Source organism: Grampus griseus (assembly GCF_964374135.1).
Source record: "Grampus griseus genome assembly, chromosome: 3".
Taxonomy (NCBI): Eukaryota; Metazoa; Chordata; class Mammalia; order Artiodactyla; family Delphinidae; genus Grampus; species Grampus griseus.
In genome coordinates, this window is record NC_139019.1 from 117992805 (window position 1) to 118015206 (window position 22402).

Genomic DNA, 22402 nt, shown 5'->3' on the forward strand with positions numbered 1-22402 from the left:
TAACGCGCCTAAGCTCGGGCTATTAGAGGGTCCCTCAATCACCTGCCCTCTGGGCGGCATGGAGCTGTGACCCCGACACATTTACCAGTGACATACACACATTCACACAGTCACATGGGTCCCTACCCCGCGAAGCCAAGCAGTGTCACGGCCTGTGTCACACGCCCTCGCAGTGCCACACGCTCCCTGTCACAATCACACCGAGTCACACACTGTGTCACACGCAGTGTCTCACACACTCAATACTCAGTTTCTCCCACTCAGTTTTGGCTCTCTGGCGCCATCTAGAGGTGTCTGAGCAGCCTGGGAACTCCTTTTCCTTCGCTCAGGGTTTGGTACCCCAGGCTTTTAAGTGCCCCAGTCTAATACGACCTCCAGCTTTTGCCACTTATAAGCCAACGCAGTGGGTTCCAGGCCAGAAGAGTGAGAAAGACTGTCCCTGGTAAGGCCTGGAACTGGGTGTGCAGAGGCCTAATATGGGATGACTGGGCCTCTATTTGCCATAGCCTCTGACTACCCTATCCACAGGCATTTTCCCATCCCTACCACTCCTCTATCCCTTGTCTCTTTCCTCTGCTTCCTCCCCTTCTGACACCTGTATTCTCTGTGGAACACTCTTCAGGGTAAGGGTGGGCTCTCGGGCCAGCTGAGGGCTGCCCAAGATCTCTCCGAGAGCAGCCCCCCTCCAACTCCCTTTCTGGCCTGGGCCCTGCTCTAGTCGGCACTCTCAGACCTCAGCCCCGGAATCCAAGATGTGGTGCTCTGGATACGAGATGGGGTGAGCTAGTGAAAGGAGGATCTGTCCTATAGGTGGTTTCTCCCGGTCCCCTGCAAAACTCATATGCTCCGCATCACTGAGCACAACTCCAAGGGAGGAATCAGTGGCCCAGAGACAAGAAATCTTCCACAGAGGAGCTGCCCCAGCTTCCCTGCCCCCAGCCTGTGCCCGCTGCCCACTGCAGCAAACCCTCCCCAGTCTGCTTGCTGGGAGCCATTCAAAGGCTTCTCTGTTCTCCTCCCTTGCTCAGGGCTGAGCAAGAGGCAGCCGCAGAGCTGGGCAGGAAATGCTAATCTCCCAGATGTTCTCCTCCGTCCTCCCTGCTCCACCACCGTCAAACCCAAATCCTGCACCTCAAGTGATAGGAGCAGAACTGGGCCAGCGCAACACCAGGGTGTGTCTACTCTTCTCCCTACTCCCCATCCCCTCCTACCCCAGCTGCCAGGCTGGGCTCTGTGGGGGCCCTGAGCCTGGGACAAGGTAGAAATGAGGATGGGGCTGTCTTCCCCAAGCAGAAGGGCAGGCAAAGGGCTGAGACTGGGAGGTTGCATCTGAAGAGGAGAGAAGCCAGGCTCCTGGCCCCATACCAAACTGGGAGGAGGACCTGGTTGGCAAGTAGGGAATCGGGGTCTTCTAAACTGATAATGCCTGAGATTCCAGCTGAGCCTGTGGCCAGGGATTGGGGGATGCTAGGTGTGGGAGTGGTTGCGTTGCTTGTGGCCTAAGGCTCTTGCTGTGATATGTATGTGCCTGGGATGGGCCGTGGCTAATAGAGAGTTAGGATGCTGTAGAGCCTTGCACTGTAACAGAAAAAATTGTTGTCTCTGATGGCAGCTGGGACACTGTTGTGATGCTATGATGCTGGTGTGCCTAGGGTATAGCCAGAACAATCAGAGAGGCTTTTGCCAAGCTGTGTGTGTGTGTGTGTGTGTGTGTGTGTGTGTGTGTGTGTTCATGTGTGCATGTTGAGAGGAGGGCTGTAACTGAAATGCTGTAAGGCTTGAAGCTAAAAGTGTGAGGTTGGCATACCTGAGACTGGCTATAGCTGAGAAGCTGTTCTCTGTTAATATGACGTAGGTAGAACTGTAGCTGGATCTACTGCTTAGGTACTAGATGAGAGGCCGTTGCTAGGAGCCTGTACCTGAGAGGAAGGCTGTTACCTGGGATAAGAGCAGAGCTACTGTTGTGTATAGGACTGTAGCTGGGTTGCTATTGGTCCTGAAGCTATAGCTGTGATGACAGCATACTGGGGATTGGCTACAGCTAAGGTGCTGTTGCCCAGGCTTGTGGCTGGGCTGTTACTGTGTGCAGGACTCTAGCTGGGATGCTGTTATGCCTGCAGCCATAGCTCTGAAGCTCAAGTGGAGCTGAGAGGCCATTTCCTGGTAATATAGCGGGACCACTGTTGTGTGGGGGACAGAGGCCACACTCTGTTTCCTAGGAGATGAGAAGCTGTTCCCTGGGAAGCTGTTCTGGAAGGCAGGATGCTACCTAAGATGGGAGCTGATCTGCTGTTGGAGCTGATCTACTGCTGTACTTGGGAGGGTTCCCGAGTGGCCATTGCTGTGTCTGTGGCTGGCTGGGTGGGGGAAGGCAAGTGAGTTCTGCCTTGAGGTCTGGGAGATGCCAGGAGCCCAAGGCTGGGCGGGGGCTGCTGCTCTGGGGAGGCTTCAGCAGTTGCTCTGCTGTGGAGCTGGGAAGCCTGTTTTCATTACTGTTTTAACTCTTTTTTTAACCTTGTTTTTCTCTCGGCTGCACTTTCGCTCACTCATTAATTTTGGTATTTTTCTCACGGTGCCTCAGCCCCTGTCACGGCTGCCATGGCAACAGGAGGCAGTGTGCACAGCGCCAAAATATCTGATCAAAAAATAACCAAAATAAGCAAACACCGAAACGACTGTGCTGGGGGCTCTTGCCGAGGGAGAGCCGATGGCGCAAGCCCAGGAAACTCCAGGTTCCCAAGAGACCCCTTTTTCTTCCCCAGGGAAGCTTTGCTGAACCTTCTGATAACCTGGGAGGCCCCTTCCCAAGGGAACCCCACCACCACCACACACACACACACACACACAGATCTCCCAGGACTCTGAGATTTCCAATGGTCCCTGCCTGAGAGGCCGTTTTGCCTGAGGTGGGAGCATTGGGAGGGTGTGAAGGCTGGGGTTCACTTCCCAGGAGCTGACAGTCAAGCCTCTAAGAAGCTCCCTACCTGCCCTCACCATACACATCTGCATCACCCCACCCACCCCTCTCCCTACCCCTCCTTCCTCAGGCTTTCACTTTCTCTGCTCCCAACCCCTACGTGGCCACCTCCACTCTCTTCTTTTCATACCCCAGCATCCTGACAGGATGGATGGCGGGGAGGAAGCTGCAGTCTCTCCCACAACTCTTCAGTGGAGGTGCTAGGAGAGATGCCACAAAAGCACCTGACACTCCTGGGCCTCTGGCCACCTCTAGCTCCAGCTGCCTACGGGAGATTCCCGAACAGCCCTGAACGCTCACACCCCCAATAGCACTTGACCCTCACTTTCCCCCCAATAGCATTCTAGTTTCCTGGGGACCTCCTTCTCTCAAGTGGGCATATCCCCAGGAGGGGCAAAACAATAGAGCCTCATATGAAATAGGAAGGGGCAAAGCTCTTGGTACTACCTGTCTCCCTTCTTTACCCACTAATTTCCCCCCTGAGGGGGCTCGTCTAGATTTCTGGAGCGCGAAGAACCGGAGGAACAAGAAGCTCTTCAACTCTGCCTCGGTCACATCACAAAATTATATCTCTGGCTCCTCTTCTCGGTGCCCCTCCAGCAGGGAAAATCTCACTCCCAACAGGTCTTCGTCCCTTTCTGGGAGCTAGGACTCACCTCCTGCCCCTTACATTCAGTTCCTATAACCCCCTCCCCACCAAGAGCAGTAGTGGCCTTGGCCTCCTGGCAGAGCCTTCCTGGGCCTGTTTCCATAGAAACCAGATAGTCTGTGCAGTGTGAGAAGGGGAGGGGAGACAGGAGCAGGGAGGAGGGACCAGACCTCAGGGGCAACCCCAGAAGCAGGGACCTGGGCAATGAGAGAAGGAGGAAGCTGCCCCATCCAAAGGGAGGGTGGGACCTTGATCTGGGGACGGGAGAGAGGAGGTAACCAAAGCTTGGTAGGTTCTATTCACCACCCCCCTCCCCGCCCCTGCACCACAGCTTATTCTGCTGCCTCCTGAGGAGACCCAGGACTGTCTCTTCCTCTGGCGCAGAGAGGGGGGTTCCTCTCTCCCCACGCCCCTAAGATCCTTCTTTACCAGGAACTGCCTGATCTGGGGTGAATCTCTTTCCCAGGAGCCAGCAGTCTTAGTCTAAGACAGGGGCCATAGGATACCTTCCCTCCCCCAAGAGCTATGCACTCACCCCAGACCAGTGGCTCTGTGCTCTGGAGGCTGGGCCGCCCCGGGACCCAGTGACCACTGCTGACCCCGTGGCGTGCGGCTCTCAAAGGCCCCATTCATCTCCGGGGGCTGAAGGCACCATTGTCCCTGGCGGGGGGTGGTGGGGGCAGTGGGGGGGTCTCGACTCAGAAGGAAGGAATGTGTCTGGAGAAGTTGCCCGAAGGGCTCCAGTCTCCAGGTCCCCACCAGCTCTCCATCGGGACCGCTACATGACCCCAAGCCCTTTCCCCCACTAGCTCCCAGCAGCCTTCATGCTTCTCTTGAGGGTGGGGACTGCCGTGGTTTGGGGGAGAAGCCCCGCCCCAACCCTCTGGCTCTCTCGGCAGAACCCTTTCTGGGACTGGGAGCTGTCCAGCGCCTCGGGTCCTGACGGACCAATGACGCGCCTAGGTGCCATCGGACAAGAGGGGGCTCAGGGCCAGCCTAAGCTGGCCGGGGGCTCGGGAGCTCTCCTCCACCCAGGTTAACACTGCAAACCACACCTGACCTGGGTGGGCATGGGTGCAGCTCTGGACATGGGGATCCATGGGTGCTGAGAACTGACCTGGGGAACAACTTGACCCCTGCCCTATCTGAGGAGAATTGAAGGGTCAAGTGCCACCAGGCCACTCCCCTGGAATTCAGTCTCTGACAGAGTTACAGAAAAAAACAGGAGAGGTCACGCCCTGCCTCTCCCTCCCCCACCGTCTCTGCCGTGCCTCTGTTTCTGTTTTCCTAGCTCTCTCCACCCTCCTCTTCTCTTTCCCTCCCTGCTGGGTTGGGGGCTGCTGAATTATCACTTCCCAACTCTGCTAATGTGCTCCCTGCTGCAGGGAGGGATCGTAATTCTGGGAGATGATTAAGTTTCAAATTGTTTTTCTGTGTGTTGTTGAAGATGAGGCTTTAATATGGTCCCTCCCCAGATAGGGAGCCTGGCCTGGCCCCAGCTGCTTGCCACATCCCTCCTCTGCTGGACCTCTCCTCTCTGATAGGCCAGGTCTGGGAACATGTCCCTTGGTGTCCCCTTTAAACTTATGCGGGGTGTGTGTGTGGGGGGGTGGGGGGGTGGACCCACCTTTGACTCAAGCAGGAATACACATAATGTGTGGTGAGAAACACTGGTTTTGAAGTCAGACACGTCAGAATTCAAATCCTAACTCTGCCACTTACTATCTGTGTGACCTTGGATGAGTTACTTAAACTGTCTGAGCCTCAGTTTCTTCATCTGTAAAATGGGGATAATTTAACAATGGCCTCATAGAGAGCTTTGTGGATTTAAAATGATAATGCATGTAAAGTGCTTAGCGGAGTGCCTGGCTCACGGTAAAACCTGGTCAATGTTAGTGGTTATTAGTACACACGTACCCCATCCTGTGTGATCCTGCCTCCCCCATCCTTCCTAACTTTGTTCTTCAGTTCAGTAAATATACATTTAATGCCTGCTATTTTTCCAGGCACTGTGCAGTAGAAATTAAATTATTCAGGAGTGAGGAAGTTGGTTTTCTTGCTTATCCGCCCTTAAACACTCCTTCATTTGCCTCCTTTCCTCCTTTCAATTTAAGTTCATTCCCATTTTACCCTCCCACCTACTTCCAGCTCTTCCTTCATTCTTCCTACTTCATTCTTCCTTCTTTCTCTGCAGTCTTATCACTTCACCTTGATTCTTATCCTCCTAACACACACACGTCTTTTACCTTCTACATCATTCTCCATCCCATTTGGGGTCATCATAGTGAATAAAGGGGTTGAGTTTTCAAACTAGGAGAGAGGATCCTGAGTCATGCCGTGTGTGTGTGTGTGTGTGTGTGTGTGTGTGTGTATCTAAGGGTCACACACATTAGTCTGAATTCAATGGTGGATCTGTAACAGACTTCTGAACTCACACAATTCAACGGTATACTTGTTTGCCTTCTATCCCCTATGTATAATAAGCCTTACAACGCTTGAAATATGTCTGTTTCTTTGCCTACCTACCTACCTACTCTGTCCCTACCTCCATCCTTGTTATACTCTACTCTAAATGGGAAAGTCTACTGGTTGTCAATAACAGAAGCTGATTTATGATAGTGTCTTTTCGTTTCTTCTCAGCTGGCTTCCTACCCTTCACCATACTGACCAATTTTTCCAAGAAGTCATTTCACAACTCTTTGAGGGCTTGATTCAGTGCAGGAAACAGAAACTACTCTAAGTATTTTAAACTGAAGGGAATTTAATATGGGAATTGAATGCTTATAAAAATATTAAAAAGACTTGTGGAAAGGACTCCTAGAAGCTGTACCAAGAGAGCTAATACATATGCCATGATCAGAAAGATGGGGACTCAAAAGGCCACCACTGGAACTATTGAATTAAAGAACACACTGCCAAAGCTTTTCCATCTAGGAATTAGGAAGAAGAGACCAGGAAGCTGGAATAACCGTTACAGGAGAACCCCACATCTCCAGGATCCTGCTTGCCGGCAGAAAGCCCAAAATAGCAGAAAGAAGGCCTCTTCCGCTTTTCTGCCTGTCAGTCACACAAGTGCACTTAATTGTAAGGGAGTCAGAGGAACTGGATTGTAGCTTTCTAGTCTCTGTAACACAGTAGAAGAAAGTAGCAATAGAGGATGCATGCCAACTGACCATATTCAACACTAATTTGGACCTTGCCCTTTAGGAGTTCACAGACTAGAGGAGAAAACACCAGGATCAATGCAGGTTAAAAGGATGAGCCAGAAAGTATCTGTGACAGACCAAATTTCAGCCCCAGGAGGCCTGGGACCTTAGTGGTCTTAAAGTGAGTCCAGACCTAATTTGTAGCTATGGAGCTCAGGCTCTGCGAATCACTGGAGGACTAAAGCTGACGTCAGTGCACGAGGGAGAGTCGGGGAAAGAAGAGACCATGACCCAATGTCCACAATAGTTCCCACTTCCTGGAAGGGGCTATACGCAATAATCCAGGACCCCGAGTGAGGTCCCAAGAAAACAGGGCCCACACTTGGTAGCAGATCCTCCCTCACGCTGACTGGTTTTGGCTTATGTGGCCCTATGTGGCTCACCTGTCACCTGCCTCAGACCATCATTCTAGAATGAGCCCTCAGGATCACCACTGGGAGAAGAGGAGTGCCGAGGGAAGGCTAAAGTGGGCCCATCTCTCAAGCAGGAGAACCCAGGGGTGTTTTGATGAGGAATATCCAGAAACTGGCACCTTCCAGCTGTCTATCTCTGCTTCCTCCTGAAATTCCAGATGGTTTGGCATCTCTTCTCTTCTCTGACTCTAGGAATCAGGAGCTGAGTCTAGGTGCTTCTCGGACAAGGAAATAGTAGCAGCTTCCAAGATCCCAAATAAATCTCGTTTATAAATGGTGTCAGTTTATATCTGCTGAGCGAGTATGAAAGTGTAGGGATAAGAAGTGGGCTGGCATCTCCTCATGGGCTTAAAATGGAAGGTAGTGTATCCCGGTGGGTAAAATCTTGGCTTCCAGAGTCCTGTCCTGACTCAACTGCTTCCTAGTTTGGCCCTAGTGTGACCTTGGGCCAATGACATAATCTCTCTGAGCTTGTTCCCAATCCGTAAAAGGGGAATAAAACATACTTGCCTCCCAAGAAGGTTGGAGAACTAATTGAAATGATTATGGATAACCATGGACAAAGTGCTTGGTTCAGTTCTTGGCACATAGTAAGCTTTCAGTAAATGGCAGCTGTTAGTATTTTTGTTATTATTATTGATACCGTACTTTCTCAGCAGCAAACATCTTCCATCTTAACTACCTGGAAACATTTAGAAGAGGGGGTTCCTCACACAAGGCTTGCTCTGGAAGTATGCGCTCTTAGTCACAATTTGGAAAAGTGGGGAGCCAGACCAGCTCAGGATGCCCCTCAAGCCTGTTTCTTCCGGCTGAGAAGTCTCTGTCCCCTTGAATCCTAGTGCTGTCCCTGTGTGGATCCATTAGGGCATCTTAACATCACCCAGGGAAGGGGCCGTGATGTCACTCTGGCAGGTGAGGAAAGGAAAGGCTAGTGATATTCACAGGCCCAAGATCAAAAAAGTTTGGAACCATCTGCTCTGACCTTTTGTGCCCCCTTTTCTCCTTTCCTCTCCTTTCCTCAAACCCTCCAACTTCATTTAAATTTTATTGAACATCTACTATGTACCAAGCACAGGCACCATATTAGGTACACGGGGGTACAGTGAAGAACAGAGAGAAAGGCAGCCCCTAACCAACTGGAGCTCTCAGTTCACTGTGGCCACAAACTGTACAACTATAATGACAAAAAATATTCATTTAATTACAGTTATAGTGGATGCACCTAAGGAAAATGACAGAGAGTAATGAGAGTGGATAATGGAGGAACTTAACCTCCCTTGTTAGTCTGGAGGAAGAGGGATTGGGCAGGAAAGGCCAGATCAGACCTGCAGAATGAATAAGAGTTAGCCACCCAAGGAGGGGGAAGTGCCCTGGGCAAAGTGAATTCCTGCCAAGATGTTAGATGATAACCTTGTGATGTGTTGCCTTGACCAGAGGTATTTGATTCTTAACTAGGGACTCCTAAAGGGATAAATATTTAATGGCGGGATTTTTGAGAGACATGTGACCAGCTGATAGGGTCAGGAGGCCTTCTCATCAGCAGCATTCTAACCAAACCATGTGGCCAGGAGGCCTATCTCTGGGTATGCATTGTGTGTGTGTGTGTGTGTGTGTGTGTGTGTGTGTGTGTGTGTGTGTGTGTAGGAATGTAAATGCATGTTTGTGACTGTGAATGTAGGTGCCGGCGTCTATGAATAAATGCAGAGCTGTAGCTAATAACTTTGACATCTGGGCCAAGCAACAGAAACATATCTTTAAATCCAGGTATACACCAACCCATGGGGGAGCTGCAGGAGAACAGAGAAGGAAAACTGTTCACGTGCATGCACATGGGAGCCCCCAGCAGTTAGATCCCCCACCCTTGACCTTGGACATCCCAGATCATCCATCTCTGCTAAGTATCAGGGGCAAACTAGGCAGCCCTGCTAGCGAAGCATTGGTGTTGAAGGTGGGGGAGGAGAAGAGCCTTTAAAATTTGCACAATCTTCTAGAAAATCATTATTTAAAACGTTGGCATCCTCCATATTTTTGTTCCTGGGCCCCTGGTGAGTGAGTATACCTTTATTGAGAGTTTGAGTGTACGTATGCATCTATATGTGTGTGAATGCTGACTGTACGTGCTTATGTGTATATAAGTAGGTGTTTGGGGACTACAGTGTCAGTTGTGATAACTAAGAGCCCCTGTGAGTTTGGGGCCAGCAGACCTGTTTGTGTGCTCCTCCCCTCCTACTACGCCTGTCTCCACTGATCTCATGAGACGCAGAGGCTGGGATTATCTGCTGGTCAGGGCTGAGTCCCTCCGTATTAACAATGGACCAAAAATGTACTGACCACAAGGCAAACAGAAATAATATGCTCACGTTCACCTCCATCCCATAAAGCAAGTGGAACCTGGGCCCGTTGCAGTGAATGAGCTTCAGTAATTCATCCCAGCTGCGGGTGTTGTATTGACACAAAGCTAATTTAACACTGTGGGAGCCAGGGGAGGTAAGGAGCAATTATGCCCTCACCTGCAGCATGGTCACTCTGCTAGCTCTCTGATGCTACGTTGGAAAGCAGAATCCCACAGTGGGAAAAAGGTTGGGGAAGTCGCTTGTCCCTTTCCATCCTTGCAGGCAGTTGACTTTCTGAGGCTGTTAAGATGATGTTCTATTTTCTTCTTGATAATATTCTTGCATAGAGACTTCCCACCCCCATCTCAGGACTTGAACTTCCCAACAGTGACGGAGATGTTTCTTAGGTTAGACCAAGGTCTCTTCTGTATCTCTTTCTGAGGAATCAAAACCACTGGCACTTTCTGTAGGGTGTGATGGGTTTTGGAGGAGTGAGGTTGAGGTTTTTGCTGGAGAGAGAGGGAATCCTTAACATGGTTAATGTCTTAAATGACATCCGACAACCCATCTGATTTTCTTCTTTCTCAAAAATAAAAGTCACTCATTCAACCTCCAAAAAATGTCTGTTGAGTTCCTATCTTTCTTCCTTTAGTCAATAAATGCTTAATAAGCACCTACAGGTACTAGGTGAACCAAAGAGTCTGGATCCTTGCTTTCGTGGGTCAATAGGATAGCAGGAGAGAGAAGCCTTAAACACATGAATAAGTATGTAAGTGCAAATTGTTGCTAGTGCTACTTATTTCTATTCATTCACTCATTCAAACACCAGTACAATGAGGGAGAATAATAGTAAGGAACAGCTTTGGAACAGAAAGGGCTCTTTGAGCCCTGAAGGATGAGTAGCCTAGGGAAGAGAGTGGGAAGAGTAAACCAGGGGAGGGAAAAGCATGTGTTCAATGCCTTGCTTCTTACCGCAAGCAGATGATTAAGCTTTCCTGGGGCCTGGTGGGAGAGAAGGAACTGGAAGAGAAAGGTCTGAGTTCAAATTCTGTCTTTGCCACTTTATAGTTGGGTGGCCTTGGGCAAGCGACTTATCTCTTTCAAGTCTCAAGCTACTTGTCTCTTTCTCACCTCATCTATAAAATGGAGATGATAACGTTTCCCACTTTATAGGATTGTTGTGAAAAATTAAGTAAAATAATGTTCTAAAGTGCTTACCAGTGCTTGGCATATGGTAAGTGTCAATAAATTACTACTGTTGCTATTATGATTATCCTCAAATGCTCCAAGTTATTTATTACCTCCAGGCTTTGGCACAATTTTTTGCCTCTGCCTGGATCACACCCCATTCTCTTTACTCACTTATACTCATCTGTCAAGTAACAGCTGAAATGTATTTCCTTGGAAGGACTTTCCTGACCCCTAGATCTATGGCTCTCAAACTTTAGTGCATGTAAGAGTCACTGTGTGTGTGTGTGTCAGTGTGTGCTTATTACAAAGCAGATTCCCAGTTTTGACAAAGTACCATGGTAACATAAGGTGAAACATTACGGGAAACTGAAACTGAATGGGAGATATACAGGAGCTCTGCTATCTGCAACTTTTCTGTAAATCTAAGATTATCCCAAAATAGAAAGTTTATTCTTTTAAAAAGCAGATTCATATGCAGGTCATCAACCACAATGAGATATCATCTCATACTATTAAAAAAAAACAAGAGAGAGAGAGAGAGAATAACAACTGTTGGCTAGGTTGTGGAGAAATTGGAATACTTGTGCACTGTTGGTAGGAATGTAAACTGGTACAGCCACTTTGGAAAATAGTATGACAGTTCCTCAAAAACTTAAAAATAGAATTACCATGTTCCACCAATTGTACTTCTGGGTATAATCCCAAAAGAATTCAAAACAGGGTCTCAAAGAGGTATTTATACACCCATGTTCACAGCAGCACTATTCACAATAGCCAAAAGGTGGAAGCAAGCCAAATGTTCGTTGATGGATGAATGACTAAACAAAATGTGGTATATACATACTATGGAATATTATTCAGCCTTAAAAAGGAAGGAAATTTTGACACATGCTACAACATGGATGAAACTCGGGGACGTTATGTTAAGTGAAATAAGTCAGTGACAAAACAATACTGTATGATTCTACTTATATGAGGTATTTAGAACAGTCAAATTTATACAGATGGAAAATATAATAGGGTTTCTAGGGGCTGGGAGGAGAGGAAACAGTGGAGGTTTTTTTGTTTGTTTTTTTAATGTGTATAGTTTGTTTTGCAAGATGAAAAAATTTTGGAAATTGGTTGCACAACAATGTGAGTATACTCAACACTATCGAACTGTACACTTAAAATGGTTAAGATGATAAATTTTATGTTATGTATATTTTACCACAATTTTCAAAAATTCAAATAGCAGATTCCCGGGCCCCACCTTCAGAGCTTTTGACTCAGTGAAGAAATGGAAAAGCTGATTGTAAAATTCATATGGAGGGACCTCGAATAGCCAAAACAATCTTGAAAAAGAAGAACAAAGTTGGAGGATTCACATTTCCTGATTTCAAAACTTACTACAAAGCTACAGTAATTAAAATAGTGTGGTACTGGCATAAGGATAGACATATAGATTGATGGAATAGGACTGGGAGTTCAGAAATAAACTCATATATCTATGGTCAGTTGATTTTCAGCAAGGGTGCCAAGACAATTCAATGGTGAAAGAATAGTCTCTTCAACAGTTGGTGCAGGGACAACTGGATATCCACATGCAAAAAGAAGAAGGAGGACGAGGAGGAGGAGGAGGAAGAGAAGTTGGATCCCTACCTTACACTATACACAAAATTTAACTCAATATGGTTCAAAAGGCTAAATATAAGAGCTAAAACTATTACACTCTTAGAAGAAAATATAACGGTAAATCTTCATGACCTGGATTTGGCAATGGTCTTAAACAGGACACCAAAAACACAAGTAACAGAAGAAAAAATGGATATATTGCACATCATTAAATAAAAAACTTTTGTGCATCAAAGGACACCATCAAGAAAGTGAAAACACATTTTGCAAGTTATAGATCCAGTAAGGTTCTGGTATCCAGAATATATAAGGAACTCATTACAACTCAATGACAAAAAGACAAATAACCCAATGTAAAAATGAGTAAAGGGCTTGAACAGACATTTCTCCAAAGAAGATTATACAAGTGGCCAATAAGTACATGAAAAGATGCTCAACATCATTAGTCATTGGGGAAATGGAAATCAAAACCACAGTGAGATACGGCTTCATGTCCGCTAGGATGGCTATAGTAAAACAAAACAAAACAAAAAATAAAACACCTAAACAAAAACAAGTGTTGGCAAGAATCTGAGGACTTTGGAACCCTTGTACATTTCTGGTGGGCACGTAAAATGGTGCAGCCACTGTGGAAAATGGTTTGGTGGTTCCTTAAAAAGCTAAACATAGGGCTTCCCTGGTGGCTGATGCAGGGGACATGGGTTTGTGCCCTGGTCCGGGAATACCCCACATGCCGCGGAGCGCTAGGCCCATGAGCCATGGCCGCTGAGCCTGCGCGTCCGGAGCCTGTGCTCTGCAACGGGAGAGGCCACAACAGTGAGAGGCCTGCATACCGCAAAAAAAAAAAAAGCTAAACATAGAACTAGCATGTAACCCAGCAATGTCACTCCTAGGTATATACCCAAGAAAATTGAAAACAGGTACTCAGACAAATACTTAGACGTGAATGTTCATAGCAGCAACATTCACAATAGCCAAAAGGTGGAACAAACCAAAATGTCCATCGATGGATGAATGGATAAACAAAATATGGTATATTCATGTAATGGAATGTTATTCAGCAATAAGAGGAAATGAAGTACTGACATATGATATAACATGGATGAACCTCAGAAACATTATGACAAGTGAAAGAAATCAGACACAAAATGTCATATAGAGCATCATTTCATTCATTTAAAATATGCAAGATAGGTAAATCCATTGAAAGTGGGTTAGTGGTTGCAAAGAGATGGGGGAGGGGAACATGGGAAGTGACTGCTTGATGGGTGATGAAAATATTTTAGAACTAGATAGAGGTTGTGATTGCACAACATTGTGAATGCACTAAATGTCACTGAAATGTATGCTTTTAAGGCTATTTGTATGTTATGTAAATTTTACTTCGATTAAAAAAGAAAAGCAGATTCCTGGCCCCACCTTCAGAGCCTTAGACTCAGTGCATCTGCCACGAGGCCCAGGAATCTGAATTTTCTGCAAGTACCTTAGATACCTGACGCAGGTACAGGTACCGATTTTGAGAAATATCACTATACTGTCTTAAACCTCCTGTTGATCCTCTCCCATAGGACCTGAGCTTCTCCTTTCGTAATACACCTCATAACTGGAATTACTTTTCCCGCAGCTCTTCCTGCACCGCCACCCGCCCCCACCCAGCGAGTCTGCAAACTCCCTGAGGGCAGAACCCATGTCTTCCTTATTTATCATAATACTCCCAGCATTTAGAAAAATCACCTGGACAGTACATGTGCTTAATTGATATCAGGTGAATGGAATTACTGAACTGGATTAACTAGAAGGGGTCAGAATAAAAGGGGGAAATCCTAAGGAGTCTCTAGCTCAAGAAGCCACAGTCTATGTAATGCATCCAAGGTTTAAACTCACTTCTCTCCATGAGTTCCACCGCATGATGCAGTGTATCCATCCCTGGTGTGGAAATCAGCACACTCTGGTTGGGAAAGGCCTTCTCTAGGATCTCAGACTGGGCTCCCCATGGGGAGGCACAGCTAGGGAGCTCCTGGCCAAGCCTGGGCACAGCAGTTTCCGTTCTTGGACCCTCAGACGTGGCATCTACAGGTGTACACCTCTGTTGGCATCTCCTGGCTGGAAGACTCTGCCAGGTTTTCCCAGCCTCCTGGCTGATCCCAGCACCTTTTGGCTGGGCGACTGCTCCTGCCTTGGCTGCTTGCACCTTGCCTTAGAGAACACAGTCAGCAGAATGGCTTCCCTCACTGTCGCTGAGCTGGGCCTGAGCCATCCTACTGTCGCCCGTGCTGATTTCTGAGGCCTCAACCACACTGCAGGAAGCACAGTGCAGTCGAGAGGGTGTAGGTGAGACATCCCTGGGACTGGCTGGACCTCTCATATGAGGCTTGCAAAATGCAGTTTTCTCCTCACTGCTGTTACCCCTCCCGTCCAGGCTCCCTAGAGGCACCCTCGCCTCTGTGTCTTCTCTGAGGAGGAGAGTGAAGTTTTCCAGCTCCGCACTAAGCTTACGACGGTCAATTAACCCTACATCCATCAGCCACCGCCTCCCCGCCCCCACAGACTTATGCTTACATACCAGATACCACCAAAATAGGAAGACAGTGTGTCTCAAAGGAAAAACCAGGGCCTTTTAGAATTTTTATTATTGGCTAATTATATGGCATTTCTCCAAGGCCCCCAATATTTCCCTCAACATGAAAAAAGTCACTTCCGTTGAGAACATACTGTGCACCAGGCAATGGAACTTAACGCTTTCATCATGTATTACCTCATTCAATTCTCACAGGACCCTAGTAGGTATGTGATGCTTTAGAAATTTAATTGTGAATACAACATATACAGAAGATGTCTAAAACATGTATATGAACCATTTAACCCATACTGGTCCCCTATATTAACATACTTATAATTAATATTATAATATCAATAGATTATGTGTTATTATTACATATATCTGTGATAAACATCCCCTTGTTTTTCTTTATAGTTTTATTACCCATGTATGCATTCCTAAATCGTATAGTTTTGTTTATTTTTAAACTATATATGAATGGAATAATACAATATATATTCTTTTGAGGTTTTTTCTTATCATGAATCTATGTGGAATTCATTTATGTTGTTTCATGTATCTGAAGTTAATTGATATTCATTGCTGTATATTCCACTGTATGAAATACAACCATTTATATTTCCATTCATTATAGCTGGGTATTGGGGTTGTTTCTCCTTTTTGGACCTCACAAACTTTTCTTTCTTTTTTTTAAAATTTAATTTATCTTATTTTTGGCTGCGTTGGGTCTTCGTTGCTGTGCGTGGGCTTTCTCTAGTTGCAGCGAGCAGGGGCTACTCTTCGTTGCAGTGCGCAGGCTTCTCATTGCGGTGGCTTCTCTTGTTGCAGAGCACGGGCTCCAGGAGCTCAGGCTTCAGTAGTTGTGGCACGCAGGCTCGGTAGTTGTGGCTCACGGGCTCTAGAGCACAGGCTCAGTAGTTGTGGCTCATGGGCTTAGTTGCTCCGCGGCATGTGGGATCTTCCCAGACCAGGACTCGAACCCGTGTCCCATGCATTGGCAGGCAGATTCTTAACCACCGCGCCACCAGGGAAGCCCCCGATTCTCTTTAATAATCATATTTTGAGGCTTCCTTCCTGTAAGGCACTGAGCACATACAGAGGCATCATAAATGTCGGTTTACCATATATGGGAGTTCCAGAAAACAGCATGTGTGGATGAAGAGTTAAGGACATGTGCTCCTATAGAGTGAGCTTAGAACCAAATCATAGAGTCCCAGATATGTAGCCATGTCCTGCCCTGCAGGGAGAGCCCCACGTAGCACATGCAGAGGAGCTTGGACTGGGTGGGATATACGTAAGGAAGGAATGTGCTTCACAAAGGATGTACTATGGAATAATCTCACACTTTGAGTAATCCCTCCCCTCTACTCAGGACTGAAGATACAGCCTTGGGCCTTAGCAACAAGGGGTCTTAAGGGGCTTGGTCTGTGGAAATCATGTTTCTTACATTCAAATGGTCCCATTCAAGGGTCTGTGGGTCTCCTGATACCTAGAGGCACCCTCAGATAGGAGGGGCTGTAAGGACGTGAGTTTTCTGTACCTGTCGGGGAAGTCTGCATGGATTAGGTAGGAGACCCGATGAGATGACCTGTAGGTCCTTCCCAAATCTGGGCCTATGTTCTAAGGTTAGATAGATATTGTTCTAAGGTGTCAGACTTCCTGAACCATAACTTCTAGTTTTTTCTTCTGCCTCATGGAAAAGAGGGTACCCCCTTTCTGTCACAGATGGCCTATTCTGGGAAACCTGGAGGAGCAGCTGTGCAAGATTGGGGTTGAATAAATAGGGTGAGGATCAGAAAGACATAGGAGTATGTCCTGGCTCTGTCCTAGTTGGGAAAATCTCTAAACTACCTTCAGCCTCGGTGTCTCATTTGTAAAGTGTAACTGTATCTGAGAAAGAAAGAATAATCATCCCCATTTTACAGATGAGGAATCTGAGGTTCAGAGAACTTAAGGTGTTCAGGAATTCACTATACAGAGCAGAGTCAGGATTCAGACTCAGGCTGTCTGACTCTAGAGGTGAAGCTCTTATTAATTACTAAGAATCACTCCTGGGGTGGGCAGAGGAGCCGGGGAAGGAAGAGATACTCTTTAATACATTTGATGCGGACAGCCACTGTCAGACGTAGAGTGTTTTGGCGTGAAGGCAGCGTGGTACTGTGGGTGGGCTGGAAGGAGAAGGAACAGAGACTCCGTGTGACTCCTGCCATTTCTTTGTCGGGTTTACAGCCTCTGGCAGGCACCAAGCAGGGGAACAGCCACGTTAACGGGGGCCTAGGGCACCTGCTCCCCAAGCGGAGGACATGCAGCAGCCTTATCCGCAGGGTGCCACACACTCCCTTCCCCCAGCAGCCAAGGTTTGGAGGAGCGGGGAGGGGTACAGCGGTTGCCACCGTTTATGCTCCTCCAGAGCTTCGGAGCAAGATTTCCCCCAAAAGCCGTATTAAATAAATAAAAGGAAATCCAGCAGATGGAAACATGAATCAATGAAAAGACTCCCATATGAGTGCAAAGATTTATGTCAAAAAACAAAACATCAACATCTGGGAGCTGCCGTGTCTCCTCTTGGCTGCTCGTTTGGAATGGATTCTCCGTGTCGCTTTCTGCCTCTTTCTGGCCCTGGGAGAGGCCAGAGAGGAAGAATGAAGCCTATTTAAAAAACAGTCATTTTTTAAATCAGAAACGAACGCTGTTTTCCGTCTCAAGGCTGGAGGGAACTTGATCCGGGCTGCCGGGGCCCCGAGATCTCCGGGAGAGAGAGCGCCCTGCCGGACGCGGAGCGGCACCCCTCGTTCCCCACACCCCCACGGCTCTCTGGGGTCCGGTACTCCAGATTTCACAGCTGCCGCGGCAGCGCGAGCGCGTTACCCCAGCGCCCACCGCACTGCGGCCGCGTTCCGCGCTCCCAGCGCCGGCGCCCAGACCCGTCACGTGGCTGGAGGCCTGCGTTGAGGAGGTTCGGTGCTCGCCACCACCCGCAGTACGGCCGGCCGCCAGGGAGCTCATCTCACCAGGGCGGGCCTCTGCGTGGGTTCCCCCAGTTCCAAGGGGAAGGATCGGGGATGTATGGTGAAATTAGAACGCAGGCTTTGAAGATGATGCAGCACGGATCAAAGATCGCACTTAGTTCGTAGGCTGGGCCACGCTGGAGTTAAGAGGGCAGGCGTTGGGATCCTGATGTCTGGGTTCAAATCCCAGATCTGCCACAGCCAACTGGGTGACCTTGAACACGTTAACCTCCCTGAGCCAGGGTTTCATCATCTGTAAAATGGGAATAATAGCACCAGCCTCCTGGGGGATTGTGCAAAGAGAATGAGAAAACACACATAAAGTACTCAGCTCAGTACAAATATACATGAAATTGAATAAATGTTAGCTATTGTCATCAGGTTAAAGGCTCAGATTCTCATCATAACCTACAAGGCTCTGCATAACCTATGCTTCCAGCTCTGTGGCCTTGGAGAAGCCACTGACCCCCTCCATCACTAGGCTCCAGTCATTAACCTTGGCTTCCACCCAGCAGCCTAGCTCCCTTCCACCTCAGGATCTTTGCACATGCTGTTTCCTCTGCTTGGAAGGCTATTTTACACCTTCCACTTCGCTCCAGGCTGCCCGTTCTTGGGGCCTCGGTTTACTTGCCTCCAGGAAATTTCCTGATTCTCCCCTCCCCCAAACATAGTCTCTGCTCTATACTTTCATAGCAGCCTTGGCTTCTTACTAGCAATGCTCCCAGTTGTAATGTATCTTCAGTTTTGTTATATGTTTGATGTCCATCACTCCCTAGACAGTTCACTTCTTGAGGCCAGGAGCCCATCCTATTGCATTCACTGTGGTATCCCCAGCCCCCAGGACAGTGACCGACCTAGGCCCACTATTTTTGGTGAAATGGTGGGACTCTGAGGCCAGAGGGAATCTTGAATCTTCTATATTGTTTTACCAGTTCCTTCCAACAATAAATGTATTTATTAAGCTTGGCACCAAGGACACAGAACCGTATAATTCTATCGCTGACCTACTGGAGCTCATAGTCCAATGGCAGAGACAGGCATGTAAATAGAGGACAACACAACACACAGATGGGGTGGAGACAGCACAGGGTGTGTGGGGGGTGGTCTAAGTGGACTAAGCTTCGTGCTTTTCCTGCATTATCTTACTAAAACTCACAACTGTCAGATAGGCCTATTACTATCCCCATTGTATAGTTGAAGCATAGAGGTTAAACAACTTGCCTAGGATCACAAAGACAGCCATGGCAGAAGTGGCATTCAAAGAGGGCACATTCTGCTTCAAAGCCAGAGCTCTCAACTACTTGGCCACTCTGCCTCAGAGCAAAGGGCTCTCAGTGAGGTTACCCTCCCTGCCCACGACCCCAGTTCTGGTTCTGCACTGAGAGTGGGGCACTGCCCCTCACCATGTTCTTGCCAGTAGAAATCCCGCCACCCAGCGGCAGAGAGGGAGGTGGGCGCGCAGGGCTGAGGGGCAGGTGAAAGCCCTACGCCCTGCTCCGCACAAGAGCTTAATGAGGAATGTTCACAGGGCGGCAAGGGGGGACCTGCAACAGCTCAGCTGAAAACAGGAGCACCTCTGGCTTCTGTGCTGCCAAACCCCAGCACTGGAGGGAGGCCCCAGCCTAAGCCGGCTCAGCACCCTAAGGGTGTTGCTCTCAGCTTTCACACCCACCTCGAAGCTCCATTGATCCTGCTACCACACCCCCGGGGCTTTTTTTTAAAAGGTTGGATTCACATCCTTCATTTGCTCTCTTAACAGCGGCCCTGCCTGCTCTCCCAGATTCCAAGAAACAGCCAGCAAAGCTTTTGGAGGCTTACAGGGGAACTGCTCTTCAGAGTCTTCTCTGCTGGGGCGTGGCTGAGGTTAGGTCAGGGTTCCTTCGAGGATTTGATGAGACCACCCCTCTTTTTCAGCACCCACCCCCCTCCAGTTCTCAGAAAGCTGCATCTTCCAGCAGTGGCTGGAGTATTCCGACAGGTGGATCTGAGGTCACAGCAGGACATCTAATGGAAGAGACTAGCAGGTGATGTTAGAACTCAGGAAAGAGAACAAGGGTAAGGCTGTTAAGTGCTGCCATTTATCGAGTCCTTTCTGTGTGCAGGGAGCTGTGCTAAGCACCTCATGTGTGGTTGCCCAGTGAATGCTCACATCAACCCTGTCAGGAAGGGACCAGTATTATCCCCATTTCACAGATGAGGAATTGAGGCTCAAAAAATTCAGGTAACTTGCCCAAGTTCACTCAGCTAGAAAGTGGTGGTAGGGACTTCCCTGGAAGTCCAGTGGTTAAGACTCCGTGCTCCCACTGCAGGGGGCAAGGGTTCGATCCCTGGTCAGGGAACTAAGATCCCACATGCTGCACGGTGCGACCAAAAACAAAGTGGTGGGGGATTCAAACCCAGGCCATTAGGACTCCGGAATTCAAGCTCTTAACCACTCTACTCTGTTTAGGAGTCAGCCGCCCAGAAGGAAGGTCAAGAAAAGAGTGATGGACAGAGAACTGAAATGTGGGCAATGCTGTACTCAGCATCGGGAGGAAGAGGCAATGGCAGAAACAGTGATCAGGAGGTAAACAGACATGGGAGAGGCAGTACAAGGGAAGCTGGAGAGGAGACAGATTCAAGGGGCTGACACAAAAGATGGTGATTTTTACGGGACCTGGTGACTAGCTGGGTGTGGGAGTGTCTGACACCTTTGGGGTGCCGATCACGAGAAATCCAGGAGGCAAGCTAGAGAGAGAGGACTCACATCATTGGCTTTGAGTCTGCAGTCCTGGGCTTTCCTGGGTTCCAGATGCATTCTACCTTTGGGGTCCATTAGCTGTCCCCCACTCCTCCATATCCTGATAAAAACTTTTCTAAAAAGCTATCTTCAATGAGTTTCTCACATTTGCAGTAAGAGTCAAAAGTAATATAGGGGTGGGCAGAGAAAGGAGTTGAGCCAACCCTGGGTTTAAGGTTTATTCCTGAATGGTCTGGGGAAATGATACAATTGACGGCCGTAAGGAAGGGTTGGGTGACGAGGTGGTTTGGTATGTGAGAGTTAAGGAGTGGACGGTCAACTGAGTCAAGGGCTCTGGGTCAAGACTGATTGAGTGAAGGCCCACTGATGGTTAATAAGGAGGTCTTTGATGACCCTGGTGACAGCTGTGTCAGAAGAGTAGCGATGGAGGCTGGGAGCCGGCGGAAAAGTGAGGGAGTCATGAAGGAATGGGAGGCAGAGTGTGTGTTACTTAAGAAATCCAGCAGTAGGGAGAACGAAACAGAATGGTAGCTGTAAAGGGCAGGAGGATGAAATAAAGGATTTCCCCCCCAAGAAAGGAAAGGCCTGTGTATATTTCATAGAAAGAAAAAAACTAATAGATGTATGCTTGTCTTGAGGGTCAGGATAATTATAGAGACAAGGTTCTAGAAGAGACAGGAAGGGAATGGGACTAGGAGCAAATACCGAGTTTGGCCTTAGAACAAAGGAAAGAGACAGACCTCTTCTGTGTTCTTGTCATTTCCTCCAACTCACATTCATGGCTTACATTTATTTGTACAGTGTGCAGCTAAACATCCACAGCTGTGCTCACAGCTGCTTTCAAGTTAGATCCTTCTTCACATTCCTGTTTGTTGACCACGGGCCAGGCAATTATGTGTTATCTCATGAGACGTGTACAATTATCATTCCCATCTTACAGATGTGGAAACCAAGGTAAAAGATAATTCACTTGACCAAGGTCACCCAGCCGGTAAGTGGGAGAGCTGGGTTGGATGCCAGATAGTCCCATTCCAGTGCTCTTCTGTGCTGCTTCTAGAAATTTTAGAGTTGAAAATTGTTGCCTCTAGGGAGCAGGACTAGAGGGTAGAGAGCTGTGTGTGGGGTCTGCTGGGCTTTGTTATAAGCCGTTTAGTGACGTTTTTACTAGAGTAGGCGCTCCTTTAACAGACCTTTTTTTATTTTTATTTTTTTTACTTATTTATTTTTGGCTGTGTTGGGTCTTCGTGGCTGTGTGCGGGCTTCTCACTGCGGTGGCTTCTCTTGTTGCAGAGCACGGGCTCTGGGCACGTGGGCTTCAGTAGTTGTGGCACATAGGCTCAGTAGTTGTGGCTCGTGGGCTCAGTAGTTGTGGCTCACAGGCTTAGTTGCTCTGCGGCATGTGGGATCTTCCCGGACCAGGGATCGAACCCGTGTCCCCTGCACTGGCAGGCGGATTCTTAACCACTGCGCCACCAGGGAAGTCCTGGCAGGCAGCCCATTTTTTAAGTGAGGGGTAGAATCCACTGAGCCTGGCACGATCCCTGCTTTTTGCAGGCAGGCTCTTCCTTAACACGGTTCACACTTAAGCATAAACTGTTTGACCACCTGGCCAGCCTCATGTCTAGATGCTACCAGAAATAGCAGGCTCTCTATGACATGTTTTTGGGTTTTTTCTCTAATACAAAACAAAAAAAAAATCAAAAACTTGCAC